This window comes from Ambystoma mexicanum, chromosome 7q (assembly GCF_040938575.1).
Source record: "Ambystoma mexicanum isolate Mex_15411 chromosome 7q, UKY_AmexF1_1, whole genome shotgun sequence".
Classification (NCBI taxonomy): Eukaryota; Metazoa; Chordata; class Amphibia; order Caudata; family Ambystomatidae; genus Ambystoma; species Ambystoma mexicanum.
In genome coordinates, this window is record NC_090941.1 from 536,192,271 (window position 1) to 536,213,382 (window position 21,112).

Consider the following 21,112-nt stretch of genomic DNA (forward strand, 5'->3'; position numbering starts at 1 on the left):
TATCTGCTGAAAAAAGACATCCCATTTGTTTGGGCCGCTGAGACACAGAGATCATTTGAACAACTCAAGATTCTTTTTACTCAGGCTCCTATTTTACAAGTACCAGATCAAAGTCGAAGATTCATTGTGGAGTCCGACGCATCCCAATATGCCTTAGGGGCCGTCTTACTTCAACCAGACGAGCAGAACATAGAAAGACCAGTGGCTTATTTATCTAAAACTCTCTCACCGGCTGAACTGCACTACACGGTGTTGGTGAAAGAACTCCTAGCCATCAAACGGGCTTTTGAAGAATGGCGTCACCTTCTTCTAGGGACCCAACACCCTATAGAGGTCAGGACTGACCATCATAACCTCCGATCTTTACAGTACACACAAACCTGCAATAGTCGGCAGGCCCGATGGGCCTATTTCTTTTCTCCGTATCGGATCACATTTACTTTTGTTTCAGGAAACTCCAATTTGAAGGCAGATGCTTTATCCAGAAAGACTCCTCAAGAAAAGGTCCCTTTTAAACCCGAACCTATGTTTCCAAGGACAATGTCCATATCTATAGTTCGTCTCTTTCTACAAAGACTGGAAAATAAATCCAAAGACCTCGAGATCCTAGACTCTACCCTACTATCGACTTATGGATTAACGAGAAGTCAGGGTCTTCTGTTCAAAGGAGAAAAAGTCTACATTCCTGATCCCGAACTCCAAAAAGAGGTGTTACGATTATGCCATGATTCACAAGCGGCAGGACATCGAGGGTTTACTAATACCCTGGAACTCATTCAGAGACATTTTTGGTGGCCTTCGGTACGCACTGATGTGCGAGACTATCTCGCTTCCTGCACTGTCTGTCTACAAACCAAGACACCTCGGTGTTCCCCTTTGGGGGAATTGGTGACACCTCTACTACCAGTCAAACCCTGGCAGATAATCTCTACTGATTTCATAGTGGACTTACCTCTTTCTAAGGGGTGTAGCACCATCATGGTCACCGTGGACAGTTTAACTAAAATGGCTCATTTTATCCCTTTGCCTACTATTCCCTCAGCAGCCATTATGGCACGAGTTTTTTTGGAACGCATTTTCTCTCTTCACGGCCTCCCAGAAACTATAATTTCTGATAGAGGACCACAGTATACTTCGAGGTATTGGAAACACATCTGTCAGGCATTGGGAATTTCGAGAGCATTAAGCTCCGGCTTTCATCCGCAAACCAACGGACAGACGGAGAGACTGAATCAGACCCTGGAAGGGTACCTTCGCTGTTATGTCTCGTCGGCCCAGGACAACTGGAAGGATCTGCTACCCTTAGCAGAATTTGCCTATAACAATACGGCACATTCTTCCATCAAGACCAGTCCCTTCTTTTGCACATATGGATTTCACCCTTCAGTTTTTCCTCATGTGACCTCCACCCTTACCAAATTCCCGGACATCGACGCTTTGATCGATACCATTCACCAGGGTCATATCAAAGCAGGTCTGGCCCTACAAGAAGCCCAGACCAGGAGCAAGAAACAAGCCGACAGACATCGAACTCCTACCCCACAATTCAACATCGGCGATCATGTGTGGCTGGCCAGCAAGTTTCTCCCCAGGCGACTCATTCCCTCTAAACTGTCACCCAAATATTTCGGTCCTTTTCCCATCATTGCCCGATTCGGACCGGTAGCCTTCAAACTGAGACTCCCTAGGTCTTGGAGTCGCATTCATCCCACCTTTCACGTCTCACAACTAAAGCCAGATGTGCGTAACCAATTCCATCGCTCTCCGTGTGGTTCTCCCCCTCCTGTTATGACGGACTCAGGTCCGGAGTATGAGATTTCGGGGATTTGTGACTCCCGTTACCACAGAGGGGTTCTTCAATACCTTGTGGACAGGAAGGGTTACACCCCCGCCGACCGCTCCTGGGAACCTGCATCCGCGGTTCATGCTCCGCGGTTGGTTCGTGCTTTTTACCGCTTCCACCCGGGTAAACCGGGATTTTCCTCCCTTGGAAGGGGGCATACTGTTACGATGGGTCTCCGACGCGGTCTATTATGGAACCGCTGGCGGCTTCAACCAAAGTTGCGGCTGTGTTCCTCCAACATGGCGCCTATACTCGGTGTCCATGGTCTAGTTGTCAGGACGGGAGACGGGAGCGAAGCTCCGCCTCCCATCCCAGAAACACTACAAGAATCCACAGCTCCTGAACAACGCGTTGCTACTGCTATCAGAGGCTTCGCTTCGTGAGTTGCCGCTATGTACCTCTCATTACTATTGCCTTAGAACCTTTGCATCTACTAACCCTTGAATTCTCTCCTTTCCTTTTCGAGCAGAGAAGCCCCTCCTCCTCTGTCAACCACGCTTGCATTATCGACTCCATTCGACCACCGGTGTGTCTCAGCCTTCACTCATGTAAGCTTCTTTCCGCTTTCCCCCCGGTTATCAGATATATAGTTCAGACCTTTCTAAATTACTCTTTCCTTATTTCCCCCCAAAGAAACCCAGTTTTTCAGCTTACCGTCCTGCTCCTTATCGGAACCCCGTCTGGGATCCATCTTTAAAGTCACACACTCTAACAAACAGCGATCGGAAATCCTCTGCCGACACCCAGTCCCTACCACTTGCAGGTATTATCAGTCTCATCCAACCCTCATAGGAAGTCCGACACCATTACCTTCGCTAACTTCTATACGTTTATTCCCAGATCTCTACTGAGCCTGATACTTCATAGACAACGACTTACTTACCATTAGAAGACCTCATCCCGCAAGATCTTTGAGAGGTTGAAACCAGCTTTGCACCCAACGCTCTCTACCGGCAGCCGGGTTTTCTCCCCCACGAGGGTTTCCCGGGAGTCTCCTTTCGATACCTGAGTTAGAAGGGGTCAGAAGCAGGTTCCAGGTAGATCTATGCTTTCTTCAGGTTTGGACGAAGACAAGGTAGGCCTTGTTGTATTGTTTTTACCGACGAGTTCGCATGTGGGGATTTTTCCAGAGAGTAAAAAGATAAAGAGTAACAGATACAACCTACCAAGTGAAGACCGGGGCGGGGCTGAAGGCAAAGATAAAACCGTTGGTATCGCAGCTTAACTGGATCTTCAGTCTTCTGTGCAGGTTCTCTCTTCTGCCTCTAATAAAATTCTACCTAGCCAAGCTGGAGCCTATTGTTTTGCACGGTTTACACTTCTCACTATTGGACATGGGTGATATTCTAGACTCTATACAGGGTATGGTGTGGAAGTCCTTGTGCCTGCCGGAGGGGCTACCTAATGCAATCATTTGACACGAGTTGTGTCTGGTTTCTCTGAGGTCGAGGTTCTTATGGAGGCAATTGACTTATGCTAAAATTGCTGGACTCCTGTTACATTCACTGTATGAAGAGCTAAGGATGATCTGTGGGCGTGAATCGGTTGCCTCGTTGGTTTCCTTTAAAAAACCCATGATCACTCTTTTGAGGGATATTAACTGGTGAACAGGCCGGCTACGACAAAAAGGAAATTGTTTAAACTAGACTTGTGTCGAACAACCGAGAATTCCTATTCATCTTATAGGGAATATGTACATTTTCCAAGAAGAGGGGGCAATCTGTCTAAATACATTTGCCTGTTCCCATTGGATAGAGCACAAAGCCTTTACCTATGGTTCAAATTAAATATGCTACCTACATTGAACCGTATTAGTAAATGGGGTGATAACGCAACTCGGTCTCTAGTTTGTCGACTAATCAACTTGCATAGAGTCATTGAAATAGCTCACTTTTTTGCTCTGGTTTAACAAAGCGTATAACATTCTACTTTGGGGTCTCTTGGGGATGAAGGCGGAGACCTCGGGCGAGTTGTTTGGGCCTGGCTTATCTGGGGGGATAATACCTCACTTTTGTTAGCACTCTACAACTTTTTACAGGAAATGTTAGGAAAGCTTAAGATAAGTATGTGAATGAACAAGTATTTTCAATATTTTCTGTATACGATTATGTGATGTTTTAGGAAGAATAGTTTTAGTCTTTTTCTTTTTTCTTTTTCTTTTCTCCTCTGTGAAAGTATGTAAATGCATGAGATTTTATACTTTTGTATGATGTTTTATGATATTTTTGTGGCTTGCTTTGTACTTTGTCCGATGTTAAGCCGTAACACAAAGAAAATAAAAAAAGATTCTTTACTCTCTAAATTCTTATGGAATCAAAGGACAGCAATAATTGCCATCAACAAACTAAAACTTCTTAAACATGCTGGAGGTGAAATAGTTCCTGACTTCATGTTGTATCATAGAGCATTTGCTCTCAAACAAATGTGCTTTTTCCTATACTATGCAAATAATTTGTTAGATGATCCAGTGTGGATTAATATAGAAGCCAATTGAACTGCACCACTTACTCTTACTCTGAGCTGTAGCGCAAATGGAGTGCTGGCCAACCGCCTTGAAAATGTTTGTGTCGGAATCACTATCCCAACAATGTTCTAAAGGCTCCCAGTGCATTTCACCATGACTGGGCCAGGGGCATGCAAATTGTGACCCAAAAGAATGCATTTCTATCCTGTTTGAGGAACAGAAATGCAAGTGAGATAGCAGCGGTTTATACCTCTGCTGTCACACTTAGAAAGAAAAAAAAGAAAATTGCATGACAGGGTCAGGGGAGAGACTGTCATTCGGTGGCACCCCGTATCTCTACCCAAAGCAGGCGCATAGGGTTGCCTATCATTTCTGCACATTTAAAAGTGCATCTTGTTTGCTAATTTGGGATGTACTTTTAAATGCAGAGAAAAAAACCTGACTTGCGCAAAGTGGTGAAAAAGGCAATCTGAATGGGCGCATATAAAATGCAAAAACAAAAAGTATGGGCGGGCACCGCCCATTCAGGTGTCCTCAGTGGACTGGGCTGCTCCTTTTTTGGCACAAGTGATGAGATGTGCTTGTGCATCTCATTCTTGCATCAAAACTTTTTTTAAGAACCAGCCGTTTTCGCTGCATTTTGCTTGATCACAAAATTACTGTAAACTGCAAGGTCTGTCTAGCTCTTTTTCTCAAACTGATTTAGATAATATTTTCATCTGATTTAATAAATCCTTGTCCAATAAAACAAATTTTACTATTTTTAAACAGATGGTATACGCCCGGTATTAAACAAATAAAACACTTATATTATAATCTCATAGGAATTCCTTTTAAGCAGTTATGTAATCAATACATTGTTGTTAACTCTGACTTTACTTTCCATCGTTCTCTTATTAAGTCCATCTCCAAATCATTTCCTGCACTATAACAAAAATATCTTTCACCTTTATTAACCGCAATGCTTAATAAATCCTCCCTTAAAGCCCCTAAATGAAGCTGAAAATAAGAGTTTAACACCATTATCATTGGACAGTGGGAAGCAGATTTGAATTTTCAACCATTTCCCCGATATGTGGACCAACATCTGGCAGATGTATTACTCTACCACCATTGCTGCCAACCTAACCCAGACGTATTTCTTTATTTTACATCGTGCTTATCTTTTGCCATTGAGAATTGCTAAATTGTCGAATAATTCTTCTAATAATTGCTGATTGTGCCAAACTCGGAACGCAGACTTCATACACCTAAATTTGTAAATCTGTTCAATCCTTTTGGACTAAAGTTTGGAAATACTTGCTTATTTTTCACTTTCAAGAACCAAATTTGCTTTGTAATTTAGTGATTGTCCCATCATTAATCTGTACATGCAAAATATTGTATCTTCTAGTTTATTTAATATTTTTGTCTGTATTGCTTTTCATATCATTGCTTCTGATTTTAAAAGGACTACCAAATTGACATTTACCACTTCATAGAATTTTGTTTGCTCGACACATTGTACTGAAAATTGTTATGCTTTTTCTGCAAATAATCTTTGTAAATTTAACAACAAATGGGATTTTTTCATCCAATATCTCAACCATTTGGATTAATTAGAATTTTGTATGGTTTCATTACAATTTACAAACTGTTCAAAATGTTTTCCCATTCCTTCAATCTTTTCCCCTTCATGTCTTGTCTGTCCCGTTTTTCTCCCTTGTTGATTACATTTATTTATCTCAATACATGATCATAATTCAAACTGTACTTCATGAATTAATGTAATTTCAAGAAGTCTCTAATGTCTGTAAAAAAATGGTGTTTGTTATTTATCTCAATTTACACATGTGTTTGGTAACGCTTACTATAATGCATGTATGTATCAATATTAAGAAATCAATAAACAAAACAATTTGAGTAATTATACATTATTGGTGCATTAATTGATGAATGAAATTTAAATTGCATACAGATCTTGTGGATTAACGCTTAGGACCACTACTTTGTGTTAAGTTTTGTCAACCCTGTAGCATGTATTTAGCGCAGTGGCTAAGAGTTACTGTCTGAGGCTGTGGACTGTGGACAGTGTTTCCTATTGCTATCCTTAGTGCTGCCGGAGGTGGAGCTTCTATTCAAAACCCCAGCTTACCGCAGAGCAGTGCGGAGTGTTGGAGAGTGGCTGTCTGAGGCTGTTTGAGGAAGTGCGCCGAAGATTCACAGTGGTTCTGATCCCTGAGGTCCTCCTGCGTTCATGGAGCCTAGCGGTACGGCAGGAGGCGGCCAGCGGATAAGAAGGCAAGTACGGCTCTTCTCTAAAGAAAAAAACGGAACGCTGCTTCAGTTGGGCAACAAGGTGAGCCAGACAAACGCAGGTTCACAGCAAGTTATGTTGGTCTCGGAGGTTAATTTAAACGCATTAAATGTTTTGGACATGAGGGGAGTGTGCCGAGCAACCTACTCACGCACCCTCCCCTTTTAACCTCGTTACCGGCTTCACCAGTAGCGTTGCTCTTGAAGTCAGCTGCTGCATCGGCATCTTGCCAAGTTTCAAGAAGTAAAGCTCCCCCGATCACCGATCTGTATGAATGTGTCCGAAATGTATGCTCTTGGAAAAACATTACATGACTAGGCAGTAGAGAAAACAAAAAGGCATGTAACAAACATCAAAATTCACTTAGCATTTCTGTTCCTGCCCACACAGCAGACAAATTCAAGTAATCATAGAAAGAATGACATGAGAAGCACCCAGTGAGTATATGTGTTCTACTGCTCAAGGCTGATGTGCCTGAAACACTGCTAAGATTAAACTATATATTTCCATCTAAATTTGTATATTGCAAAATCATTATGTCAGAACATTCTATCTCGTTAACCATTCCATACTCAATGCTTAAGAGAGCCAAACAACTCAATCTGGAGTCAATCATGAAGATAAACCAGGGACAGTTAAGGGATATACCTCCTTCGCCTTTTGTGGTAGGTGGGCCGACGAAAGGCTATGATCTTCAGACAGATGTAAAGAGGAACCAGTAGTGACCCAAACGACACTGAATCACAGTCCAAAATAAAGGGAATTTCAAAAAAAGGTTCTATAAAAAATATATACTTTAATTAAACACACCAATAGTAATAGAACAAATAGAAAATACTGTACAGAAACCCACTCCAAAGGAAGAACAGAAGATGTAAGAAGAAACAAGCACTCTGAATGTGGTTCCAGGGGTGGTAGGAGAATTACTAGCCACAAAAAGGATATGTTGATGTAGAAAACAAGTGCGATCATGACCTAACCAGTCTCTATGGCCCAAGTCAACCAAGAGGGCAGTTCAGGGTCAACAGTACCTGGATTTAGTTCTTGGTAGGCACAGAGTAGGGGCGAATGTGGTTACTTGTACAGCAGAAAGGGTGCTCTGAATGCCCAGGATTGCTTCACAGTTGAGACAGGCCGAGCCAGGCTTTAGCCACTGGGACGGGTGGATGGGTGATGCTCCAGTAGTTTGAATCAGAGGGTAATGGTCAAAGTGGTGACTTTGGGGGCGTCGATGCCCAGGTCGATGAGGCAGCTGTGTAACGCTCACCTGACTCCCACGGGGGCGCTGGCCTGGTTCGCGCTGCTGTGACCTCGTCTAAGGTGATGCGCAGGGTTCGGAAGACGGACTGGACCGGGCCCCAGATCTGGCTTGTCTGACTCGCAGAAGTATCCTTCTGTAGGTGAGAATAGGGGGTTAACTGTCTGCGGGGTAATGCAATCGGCCTCCCACTTACCCCTCTCACCCTCCTCAAAACCCTTCTGTGCTTCCCCGTAGCGTCTCACCTTAGGGTCTGGAAGGACGAGCTCTCCATCCTGCTTCTGATGCAGGGGCGCGTTGGTATCCAGTTACGTCATTGGATTTTCGGATGGGTGAGAACCAAACTTGCTTGGCTTCCAGGTAAGTTTTTCTATAAGTGGTTCCCCTTGTGTCCATGCATTAATGTTCTAATGCTAGTGTCTTTTTCCCCATAGGGGCTGGGGTACGGAATGCCGGGGAACAGGCACCGACCCGAGGTGAGCGGTGAAATCCTTGTGGAAATCAGGTAAGTCTTTAATGAGTGTTTTGGTAATGTCTTTTCATTCACTCATTAACGCTGATGTCTTTTTCCCCTTACGGGCCGGGGTCCGAAAATGCCTGTATGCGGCGCGGACCCGAAATGAAAAGGGAATGACCCAACAGGTAAGTCTTGACATGGAGTTTTAGCTTCCCTTTTCCCTTCTTTCTCTCACCTTTGTTCTTGTCTTTTTCTCCCTAGGCGCGGGGGCGCGACTGCGAATCCGGATGGTCGCTGCTGAACATGGAGGCGCCCTGTAAAGGTGAGTAGAATGCGGCGCTGCAGCGATCGATGCGATGTGCTTTTGAAAATAAATGTCCTCCTTTTCAGGATTGCCGGCGAAATGTCTCTGGGATGCAGATTTAGCAGGTGAGGCCTTTTCCTTCTTCTGTTCTCTTGTTCCCTTCCTTTGCAGGTGATTCAGGATGCTGGCAGGTGTGGCAGAAGTCAAGATGCAGGAGCAGACCGGGTGAGCGTCCAGCTGCTAGATGCAGAACAACGCGAAGCACGTGTGGCTGATCGGGTGTGGTTTAAATAGCCTTGGAAGAAGTTCCTAGAATGTGTCCTTCCTCCAATCAGGTATGTATCCTTCCCCGACCACGCCCGGGTGGTAAATGAGTCCCACAGGTAAAGTAGTTCCTTTCAGGCCTCAAGGAGGCCGGGGTTCTGCAGCGTGGTCTGCATCAGGTAAGTGCACCCAAACACTTTCATAATGAGCCTGGGCCTATGGCGCCAGGACTGACATTTTCTATGAGGCTGGCGCCCTAGGCGCCAGGACGCTGTCCAAAGGGCCCCTATGAGGGGTTGCTGGGACCTTCCCCGGGGACTTGATGTCCGCTTTCGGGGACGCAGGGCCTGAGCTGGCTCCCCGGGAGCGGGCATCGTGACAGCTGTTCAAGTGGTAGCTGGGCTGAGCCATGGTTGTAACCCTTGGTCAGAGTCAGTGTTGGACTCACAAGTGATTCAGATTGGGTCCCGTTCTCAAACAGTCGATTCGGGCCTAGCAGGTGACAGGCTTAGATAGGGTACGAGGCAGCGTCAAGCTGTTTCGAAATGAAAGCAATAGTTAGACTTGGTGGAGGGGCGCAAAAGCCAGCGCTGGTGCCTCCCTTCTCATTCACGGTGCAATAAAAACAGAGCTACTGGTTCGGTAGAACAGAGCTACGATTAGTCCAGTCCTTCAGCTGCTGTGAAACCCACTCAGGGGGACTCAAGGACACAATGGTTTATTTATTTTTACATTTGTATAGCACACAAAGCCCAGAGGCATCTAGGCGCTTTAACTTAAGGATTTGGTTACAGAAAGTGCTTACAGCAGTATACAGTTTAGTAAAGTCTCGCCTCTTGTTACAGGGAGTTACTTCAAGAATACATACAGTGACATAACTGCGGAATGCAAAGCCTGGGAACATCTCGCCTCTTGTTGCGGGGAGTTACTTCCAGAGTACATTCAAAAGACATGGTAGGTGCAGAATATAAAGTCTAGGAAAAGCTTGCCTCTTGTTACCGGGAGCTACATCCAGAGTACATTCAAAAGACATGGTAGGTACAGAATATATAATCTAGGAAAAACGTGTTTCTTGTTACGGGGAGCTACATCCAGAATACATTCAAAAGACATGGTAGGTGCAGAATATATAGTCTAGGAAAAGCTCACCTCTTGTTACGGGGAGCTACATCCAGAATGCATACAAAATGACATAACAGGTGCAGAGTATATGGTTTTAGAGAAATGTCATCTCTCTGTAAACAAACCATTGCATATGGTAAGAGTACAGTGAGGACTAGATGCGCAGAAAAGGGTACATCACCTCGTATTACAGGGAACCACTTTGACATTATACAGTTGCAGAAGTCATAGAAATGAAGATTGCAAGTCCGGATTGAGGAGCTCCATCAATAGCATGCAGTTATGATTGCATAAAAGGTTCCTTCAGGGGCTGCCCTCCCAGCTTCGTGCGAATCTGGCACAAAGTGGTAGGTTGTGGTCCACTGCAAAGGTCACTCCCGATGTGCCCTGGGGGCGAGCAGGGAGCAGACCTTCCTTCTGCCTTGGACAGCTCCTTCGCCTCAGGCTGAGGGCTTTGGAAAGCACAACTTTCCCAAAGAAAGTCCAGTGAGCTCTTCTCAGGTGAATCGTTGTGTCTTGAGAGGATCCAAGAGGATCTGAGAGAATCTAAAGAAGGTGTGGGAGACCCCTTCTTTTAAAGGCAAAATCTCCCAGGTGATTTGTCTAAAGCTAGCCTCACTTAGTGGTCTCATCCCTGTTCTTGAACAGAGTGGACTTTGCCCTTCTGATATCACACCCAAAGTGCTTTGCTACAGAGCAAGTGGCGGAGACAGGGACGAGAAAGAGATCGAGAGATACAAGATTGTGGAAGTCTCCTTCCATTGACCAGGGCCTCCTGCCTACTCTAATCTGCACCTTCCTTTCCAACTAAGAACAAAGGTTCTTTGAGTTGCAGCACCCTGGTCAGAGGCTACTCCTTTTGAATGGGTGTGCTCTTTTGATGGCCGGGCCCAGTCCAGCTGCTTCTTGCAGAGGCTGTTACCTGCTCTCACAAAGATCAAAGAGACCCGGCCTTCCAGGTTTATGTCCTGGCAGTCTGCTCCAGAAATACACATCACTTTCCACAGCAGAGCTGACACAGGTGCGATATCAATTGGAATGTAGTGGCCATGATCATAGGTAGTACCATGCACCATGCCTAAATTCAGGCATAGCTTTAGAGTTGACCCTTCCATCAGCATGGGTTACTCATGATCATTGTAGTTTTGGTATGAGTTATATCTTACATGCTGTCCCTCTGCGGCAGAAACCTGGCTGTCACTGTGGCTGTCAAGTGGGCATCTTTGGGCCTTTCAATCTGTTCTACAACACAAGAAGAGTAGGCTACTGATGCAGCAGGGCACAAGTTCACTATGATTTTGGCATGGAGTTGACAAAAAGTGGAATCTGGTTGACAGATTACCGGTTTGGAGATCGAATTACCCGCATCATTTTATGTATTAAGAAAAATAAACAAAAGCCAGGGCTTTGCACTCTTGCCAGATGGCAATTCTTCAGACTTTGTACATTCTAAACTGTGACATATGTCATGCTTAGGAATTGATTAATAAAAACAGGGCATTGATCAAAGGGGCCCCATAATATGAAAGATACATCTAAAAGAAAGCAGAAATTAAAGTAAAGTGAAGAGATGAAGGGGGCAATTATAAGGGGGCTTTAGGGAACGCTAACATCACTTCCCATTGCACATTCTGCATACGAAAATATTGGTGTGTGGAAAGGCACGCACCATGACTAACTAGACCAGCACCATAATGACACTATTTTGGTTTACATAACTAGTTCTTTTTATTGCATCTATGTTGTTTAGTAGCACAGTAAGTGCTCCTATTAACATCAGTATATACACAAATATGAACCTCAGCACACACAGATCCCTGCAACACGTGCTTAACTCACTGATCTATTTGCTCCATCATGGTGGAACTCAAACTTATCAATATTCATTTCAACTTTGATTATTATATTTTATTCATATAGTCCCCAAAGAAAGATGGCATCGCCACAAAAGGTGTGCTGTACTGAATGCACAACCTGGGCATTTAGAGGTTCAGTTGATCTGATCTGAACTTGGTTGCAATACCTCATCAGCATACTATGCATTATCATGATGTGTTCAAGTCTTTTAAAACAGTAACAACTTATTTGCTTGGTAGCCACTTGGAGGCCCCTCCCACAGTCCAACACCTCAATGTATTGTGAAAGTCTCCTGCAAGGTGGCCAGGGAAAGGCAGATGCTTCCTGATCCTGACCTTGGAGGTGGTGTACTGGGGGAGGATCACCTGGGAGGAGACAGGGCCCAGGGTGGTGAGGAGTTCCCATGGAATAAGACACAGTATTTGTCTTTAAAAGGGAAGAACCTTTAACAGGTACCAAGGCATGTAATGGCCTACTGTTGTTATGATGTACCTAAAATACCCATTGAACCTCTTGATGTAGGTAAAAGTAAGATGAAATCTCTAACCATTCTAAGAAAGGAAATCCTGTTTGAGATTTCCAAAGTTAAACACCCTTCTAACTCCCAAAGGTACAGTGAAAGGGAATCTATAAACAATGGCTTAAACAATCTGCTTTCGCCTTTTCAGGTGAAATCTTCTGATCTTTCCTTAAAGGAGCAGTAAACTGGCATCTAAAAATAGAAGGATGACTAAAAAGCCTAATTCTGGTGTTAGGGACTACAAGTCCCATAATCCCCCAAGTTCTGGGACGAGGAAGAGGGCTCAAGAGCAATGTTGCAGGAGTTGTTAGCTTGTTAAGCATAATGACCCACAACTGAAGGAGATGGAGAGGTTTAAAAGTCTCCCTAAGGTGCAGCAATTAGAAGGAGATGGAAGTGGAGTAGCAGCAGTAGAAGTAAAGCATGTTGTTAACAATTCATGCAGATGTTGGAGGAAAGAAGGGACGCCGGGTCTTTGGTCAAGCAGATTCCAGCTTCCTGTCCTCAGAGGGTCTTTTTCCACCTAAATCTGAAGTGCAGAGGTTGCGCAGCGGAAAGCGTGAAGGAAGACTTCTTTGCCCCATGTGAACTTGATTGCCGAGATTGCACATCAGGAAGGGTGCCTGAGACCGTGGCTGGAGGTTGGTGTGCAGCCGAGAGTCCCAGAGGCAAGACGAGCTCCCTGACTGCGTGGCAGGAATGAAGACACCTTCACCGAGGAAGAATGTATGTTCAAAGAAGCCAGCATCAACTAAGGTCCTGCGGAACACGATGGGGGCAAAGGCAGAAGCCAGTGAGTGTTACTGAGTGTTCTGATCCCTTGCGTGAACAAAGGCAGGCAACTATAGCCAAGGAGAAGCACTTGCAGGTGAGTAAAAGCCTTGGGAACCCAACCGTTAATTGTCAGACAGTGCGTAGGAGTAAAAGTGAGGCAAACTCGATTGTTTAACAGTGAAGATGACTGAAGTAACACTTGCTTATAAGTGAAATTGCCGGAATGGTTTTAATTGAATATTAAACTTTTGAAAGAGGCTGAAATACTAATCGTGTGTGCTTGAAAACGATCCTGAAAGTGAAGGCTAACAAGAAGGATCATTTATAAAGCAGAAGAACATTTTAGCACTATAGCAAAGTGACAATTTCAAATTGTGAGTTGCAGAGAACAAGCATTGCCCAGAATCAGAGTGGGGCAAGCATAATGAATTATAAAAGCATTGTCCAAAACCAAAAGAGACTAACAACAAGGCTTACAATTAAGCTGCTCTGGTTTAAAAGCATTTTTGGTTGTTGGTGTGGCTGAAAAACAAGAGTGGCAAAGAGGCTGCCCTTCAGGAAAGTGAATGTTCAGAAGAAGAGTGTTGAGGCACGCTAAATGTGAATGTTGATCAAAAGTCACAAAATGTCAAACTGATGAAGCTGTGGTCAAACATTTGGTTGTCAGTAGATTTAAGACTTCAGAAGCACTGTTGAGTGTGGAACACTATAGGGCAAGCAAGTAGACACACATGGTGACCCTGTGTAGAAGTGAAATTGGAGCGAGAGTCAACCAGGTGGAAGCAGAAATGCTAAGAAGTCATCCTGATAAAGTCATACACTATGATTTAAGGTGCTATAAAGAAGAGAGCTTAGAAGAAGCTGTTTATCTCTACTCCTTGGCAAGAAGCTGTGTTTCTTTAACCCTTGCCAAAAGCTGTGTTTCTTTGAATCTTACAAGGACTTCTATTTTCTTTGAAATTCATAAAGCATGACAAAGGACCTTGACCAGGAATATCATTGGTGCTATTGGAAGGAGTGGAAATTGTTTTTCAAGGAGAAAGAAGAATTGTTATTTTTGTTGAACATTGATTTAACAATACTTTCTTTTTGACAACGTGAAGGAGCCAAGAACTGTGTTGGGATGTTTTTGCAAACCTGTATTTCCTCGTTTCTTTTTGTTGAACATTGGAACTGAATCTAACCTAAACACCTGGGAAAGAGGAGTTCACACAGGTTATAAAGAAAGACTGAATATATTATAAATGCAGTTGCTGATGTTGTTGTGAATTGCCATATATTTTCTTATGTATTTTAGTGTGAGGGACAGATATCCTTTGTTAGAGTGTTTCCTTTAGTTTATGATAGGCAGTGAAATCCTCATCAGGGTAGGGATAGTGAGGCATGTATTGAAATGTATACTTTAATAAAATGGTGCATTTTGAGAAATCATCCAAAAGTCCGTCTCACATTTCTGACTGCTCACAATATGCAGACAAATAGAACAGACATGCCCTGCATTTTATCACTCTCCTTTTGATGTCAGCCATCACCTTAGCTAGGCGATATTTGAGATTTACAAAGTGCTAATGGCTAGGGTGTGGATGCCATCCGTGCACCAAAGATGACCCGTAACAGGCGTGCTGCAAAGCGCATACTCGCAGAGATGTAAGCATGTTACTGTTTTTTGTTTTTCAAAATAAATGGCAACATTGAGCATCAGGGACTAGGCGAGATTGCAACGTATATCTGTTTATTCTAATTTGTACAGCTAAAGCTCATCCTACAACAGTTCAACACGCACATAATTGCTATAGAAAATATTCTGAATGAAAGCCTTCACACACCAAAACGTATTTATTGTGCATTGGGTCAACATAATTTCCATTACTATTACTTTCCTGTTACATCTGGGAATGCGGCCTGTCACCTTTTGTTTTCTCTTTAAAACTCCAGGGATGTTACCACGGCCAATAACGACTACGAATCAAATGTGCCTTGTGTTAGAAGTGGCCCAGTATCTGAATGAGATAGCATTTTCCCAGCCTATGTGTGGTACAAGACTCTATACAAACAATAAGAAGACAAAGACATAATTTAGCTCAGATAGCATGCTGTGCAAAAACTATAATCAGTTGCTTTCAGAATTATTGCCCCCTCTAGCTATACATCCCTGCTTTCTGAAACCAAACACCTATTTACGGACCCTGTGGGTGGAGGAGCTCCTCTCTGTGTGCCTTGCAGAATCAAGGGCACAGGTGGGCTGTCACGCCAGAAATATTTTTCACTAAACTGGGGACTTGCCAATGCCATCCTCATAACATGTCCCCCAATGAGACAGCAGCATTTCTTCAACCTAGCGCTTAGGTAATCAGGGGTTTCAATGTTCAGCTAAACGGTATTCATTTTATCCGCTTCTGAAAGGATGAGCCGGCTCTGATGGGTTTCAGAAACGGTGCCCAGCAGGTTAGAGAGATCAGCGCCCCATTTCTTTTTCCTTTGTTTATAGTTTGTGTACTCTGAGTAGGTTATTACAAGTCCTATGTAATGTAAAAGGTGAACTGTTACTGCCCATCTCCAGTATCCTACAGGATGATAAAAGCAGATATTTGAGATAGATGGTGCCAGGGCCCCCTCATAACATAGGCTACTGCATGCATAACTATCTGGCCTTGTGGCTGCAGGAGGCCACATTTGAGAATCCTACAAGTGATGGGAGTGTATTACCACATGGCAGCACAGCAGCTGGTGGCTACAGTTTCACATCACATTCCATATAATTGCACTTTTAGACACAGGGAGGTGCAGAAATTGGCCCAGAACAATACTGTGCTGATCTGGTACTGAGCTAGGATTTAAATCGAAGTGTCTGCATGCTAAACTAAGTAATGTGGACACTATGCCACACATCTCAATTCGTTGTCACTGGTACCTGGCCGCATACGCCAGAAGTGGTATGAAAATAATAACCTACAACACATGAGGATCTTCCACCCAGTGAGGCTACGCTGCCCTGCGAGGTCTGGGGCAGTCTACCCCTCTGACTGGAAATGCCCTTGTGACGCCCCTGCATGGATGATTAATGTACGCACCTTCCGCAATATGATGGCCATTCGTCTCCCTCGCCTAAAACGTTGACGATGAGCGACACCCGAGGAAGAGCTCCTCAGGCTCTAGGCTGGCTGTCCTGTGGCAAGCAGGTTGTACGCAGCAAAGTGAAAGTGCTGATCATGAGGGGAGGGCAGACAAACAGCAACAGTGGTGGCGACTTGCTACACCACGCACTGAGGACAGAAGCAGAGCAGCCACCTCAGTCAAGTTGCTGCAGTGTGCCACCCACAAAGGAGGAGGGGGAAGCATCTGATCCAATGCAGGCTGGAATCAGGATAGAAGCCAGGGCCTGCGGCCTCTTAAAGCACAGCCCTCATGATGATTGGCTCTGAAGCTCACACATGTGTGCTCGCTCACTTTCCACCCACAGCCTCACCAGCAGTCAAGGAAGGCAGAGAGAACTGTGACAAACGATTGGCTCATTGTAAGGAGGGTGCAACACAAGCACCTCCATGTCAATCATCATTACTGTTTTTTAGGTTGGGCTATTAGGTGCCACTTTAGCACCACCTACAACCAAAACTATTGCGTTAGAGTACAGATAGAGAGAAATTGCATATGAGGAGAAACACAAAGCTTGTAGGTGTTGTTTGGCTATGTGCCCACCAATTGACTGCCCATGGTCATGCTAATCCCCATGTCTATTCCCACCCAGTTCCTGCCACTCCCAGCTGAAAAACACCTCCTCATAGGAACTCTTTTAGCTCGCTTTATTCAAGACTTACCATCAAGCTTTGCCCCGAAGCACCTGCCAGTGTTTTCTCAAAGCAGTCTTCTGAGATTTAATGACTTAATTTGAGTAATAAATGTGCAATTGGTGTAACAAAAATGTCTTAACCTGGTCTGCATTCAGCCACTCCATTTATAAGCACTATGCATGTCCTTCATTGAAGGCCTGTTAAAAACAAGCATTGGCAAAGCCAACAGTTTTGTCTAGTGTATAAGTATTAGACATTTGCAGGCACTGCTATTAGCCACCCAGGTACTCGCACCATTTTGCAACCGCTACCATCAATAGCCAGTTAATAATAGCACTGCAGCAGTGCCTGGCAAATGCCTTTCTTATGCCTACACAAAAGCCGAAAATGTTGGCATTGCCAATGATTGTTTTTATATCTTCCTAGTTCCCGGCGGTCATCCCCTCTCTCTGGCACCAGCAGTGAGCAACATGTGTCCAATAACCAAACAGATTGGTTGTGATGTGGTGGGGGCTGCGCGGTCTGGGGGTGGGGGCAATGAGTCATCTCATTAGTTTGGACTATTAGGTGGCAGAGCCACATATAAGCCAAAACTATTGTATTAGATAGACAGGGAGAAATGGTATCTGAGTAGGGGCATAAAGCTTGAAGGTGTTGTTTGGCTATTTGCCCACCCATTGACTGCCCATGGGTATGCTAATCCCTATGGCCATTCCCTCCCGGTTCCTGCCGTTCCACACCCAAAACACCTTCTCATGAGAACGGTTTCAGCTAGCCTTACCATCAAACTTTGCTCACCGAGTGCCTGCCAGGGTTTTTTCAAAGCAGTCTTCTGAAAGTTAACGACTTAACATGCTACTGGTGTAATAAAAATGTCAACCAGGTCTGTCTTCAGCCACTCTATTTATAAGCACTATGCATGCCCTTCACTGAAGTCCTGTTAAAACTAGCATTAGCAAAGCCAACAGCTTTGGCTTGTGTATAAGTATAAGCATTTGTCAGTTGCTGCTATTAGATGCCCAGGTACTTGCACCATTTTGCACCTGTTACAATCAATGGGCAGTTAATAGCACTACACAGTTCCTGGCAAGTGCCTTTCCCATGCCTACACAAAAACCCAAACAGTTGGCATTGCCAATGCTTTTTTTGTGTGTGGCATATGTGCGAAGGAGATATTCACACGTAGGGCCATTTTAAGCACTTTTGGGGCCCTGGGCGCGGACATCTTTGGGTCCCCCCTCCACCAAACCAAAGGAATTAAGGGATTAAGAATAATGGTCGCACCCCCAACACCCCACCCGTCGCACTCACAACCTATAGGTTGATATGCTGTCTCGCAGCATAATAATCACGTTTACTCTCTTTAAGTCCCCTTGCCCTCTTCATTCTTGCTCTAATCAGAATGATAAACAAGTAGCATTTGAAGACCAACATTAGCAGTCTACAAAGGGGTTACTGTTCTAGTACATACAGGATACTTTTTATCAATAACATCCAGGAAGGTAGATGTAGCATTAATGCAGGACTGTATTTAAAAGGTTCATGTAACCCATAAAAGACAGAACTCGCATTAGCTGCCTCACAGAATGCAAAAGTGCTCATGCATGGATAGAGACCCCCAATTGGAAGGAAGGAGAACGCTACACATACCATACCATGGATAGTGGAGGCAGATTAGAAGATACCAGGAAGGCGTCTTTATCCAGACAGACTGAGATTAGAAGAGGGATGTGGTTTTCAAATAGTGTTGCCATTAGATATCAAAGGAACAAATGCCTGCAGTGTGCTATATGAAAATGCTCACTATTAACACAGTGAAACCATGAATAAGGCTTTTATGAAGATCATACCATGAGAAGGAAATCACTCTGAAGAGCTGACAATTTTTAAAGGTTTAGGGACTGGCAATATTGAGAGGTTGGGCAAAATACAAGATTAAATGAGATGCCCAGGATCACACATGGGTTAAGGGGTGAAGATGGGATTTGTGCCAACTCTGCAATTTCTGCATTTGAACACTTTCTTTTCCAGTTCTTACCATGAACTAATAAAATCTAATTTTATTAAAAAAACAGACTTGAAAAGTACACAAATCACATTACCAAACCTGACCATTTTTAAACAAAATATTATAGAAGGGTGTTATGCAAAATAGGAATGATTCTAGCTTCATTCTCTCCATCATCAAGGGAAGTATATAAGAACCAGCATACCCATCGATGTGATTTAACAAATGTAATCTGAGTTTGTCTTTTGTATTTTAAAGCTTTAAACACTTCTAAAAAATTGGCTTGTGACATTTTCATTTATAAACGTGCATAAAAACCTTTGACTTTTACCAAAAAGCAAACTGTTTTATCTGTCAAAGAAGCAGACCTTAAAATATGCCTGTCTGAGGCCTGCAACATATGGTCCGCTCTCTTCTGTCTACCAACCCTTCCACCGAAATGGCCTACATAAGAAGAAAGATCAAGTAATGGGCTAAACGATACCAGCAGCATGCAAGAAGGGAAACCTCACAGAAGACAGCACAGTAATGTAAGATATATTAGATGATTTGACCAGGACCACTGTATCGTCTGCTGGCAAATCCAAGATACAAACATGAATGCTGTCTTTCCATAGTCTTGAATTTGGATACTTATTCACCTCTTGGCCTAATAGTTTATGCCATCGTTGGAGGCAATTGCATAGGTTTTACAACACACCATCTGAACAAACCAATTTCTAGACCTTCACCATTTGGATGATATGTTAGTTTTTATAGCAACCCCTAGCTGGTACAGGTACATTGCTGATAATAGCAGATGTTTTGAAAAACCAAGTACATATGGAGGCAGGTTTATAAACTTCAGACATAGGAAAGGCTCAGCCAGCCTTGCTGGAATGTGATATTCTAATTTTGCATATGACCACATATCTCTGCAATAGGTGCTTCACACACTGAGCTAACTTCTGAATCATTGTGGTACTCAATTTATCAATATGCATTTCACCATTGCCTATTGCACACGATCAACATAATTCCCACAGGAAGGAGATAATGCTACAGAGTTGTGCCATAATGAACTCACAAACTATGTATACCACAGTGAACACAGAAAGCAATACATGATGAATTGATCGAGGCAGAATGCACTTGCCCAAACAGAAAGGCAATGGGTTTAGAGCCTCAGAAACACCCCATAAAATATCCTGACGTGTGCTATTTAAGACTGGTGAACAATGGAATATTACTTCTTCAGATCAGCTTGCCTTGTGGGCCCCCTCCAGGGTGGGGGCCCTGGGCAAGTGCCCCTTTTGTCCCTCCCATAAAAACGTCTCTGTTCACGCGCAAAAGCATAGGTTACTTTTTCTATGTTATTTTTATAGGGTGCAACATGCCCGGAGGCCTCAGTGTGCACAAGTAAGGAGATCTGGGAGTAGACCAAAAGGATGTACGCAAGAAGTCCAGAGTGGGAGATCCACTTTCACTGTCTGAATGATGACGTAAATGAGGGAAAGAAATAAAGAATGCAAAATGTTTTCTGGCCTCGTGACTTGGTCACACACCATGAAGTACCAACCCCCCTCGCCAAGCAGTGCCAACCCGACCCCCCAGGTTGGGCAGCAGGTGGGCCCCCCTGGTGTGGGGGCTTAGGGCATGTGCCCAGTTTGCCGACCCATAACACCCTATTTGGACATGATAGCGCTGGGGACACCGCTAGAATGGGCAAGGATGTGTGTCACAAACTGACCAGGCCGGCATGTTACGTGGTTGAGCATGGGGAGGCTAGCCTTCAGTCTGCTGGTGTGTAGTGTGGGCAGGTGTCACTCAATAGATCTGGTGGATGCCCCAATGACTGTCAGAATTATTTCTGTCCTGGAGCGAGATACTGCACGGCTCTCTGTCGAGTGCGCAGATATGCTGCAGTTCGAAGTGCACTGGCAAGTGCAAACTTCTGTGGTGGATGCAGGGTGACACGGTTGTTTGCCAGAAGATTACAAGCGGTGGCAAGAGCAGGCTCGACACAGTCTTGCAAACTGAAATGATGAGCCTTGGCACAGTTCTCAAGTAACACGCTTTTGGCGGTTGTCACCCACCCGCCTTGGAAAGAGAACGGTCATCTGCCAAGCCCCTTACCCGCTCTTATAAATCAATGGGCTCTCACCCACCCAAAGCAAA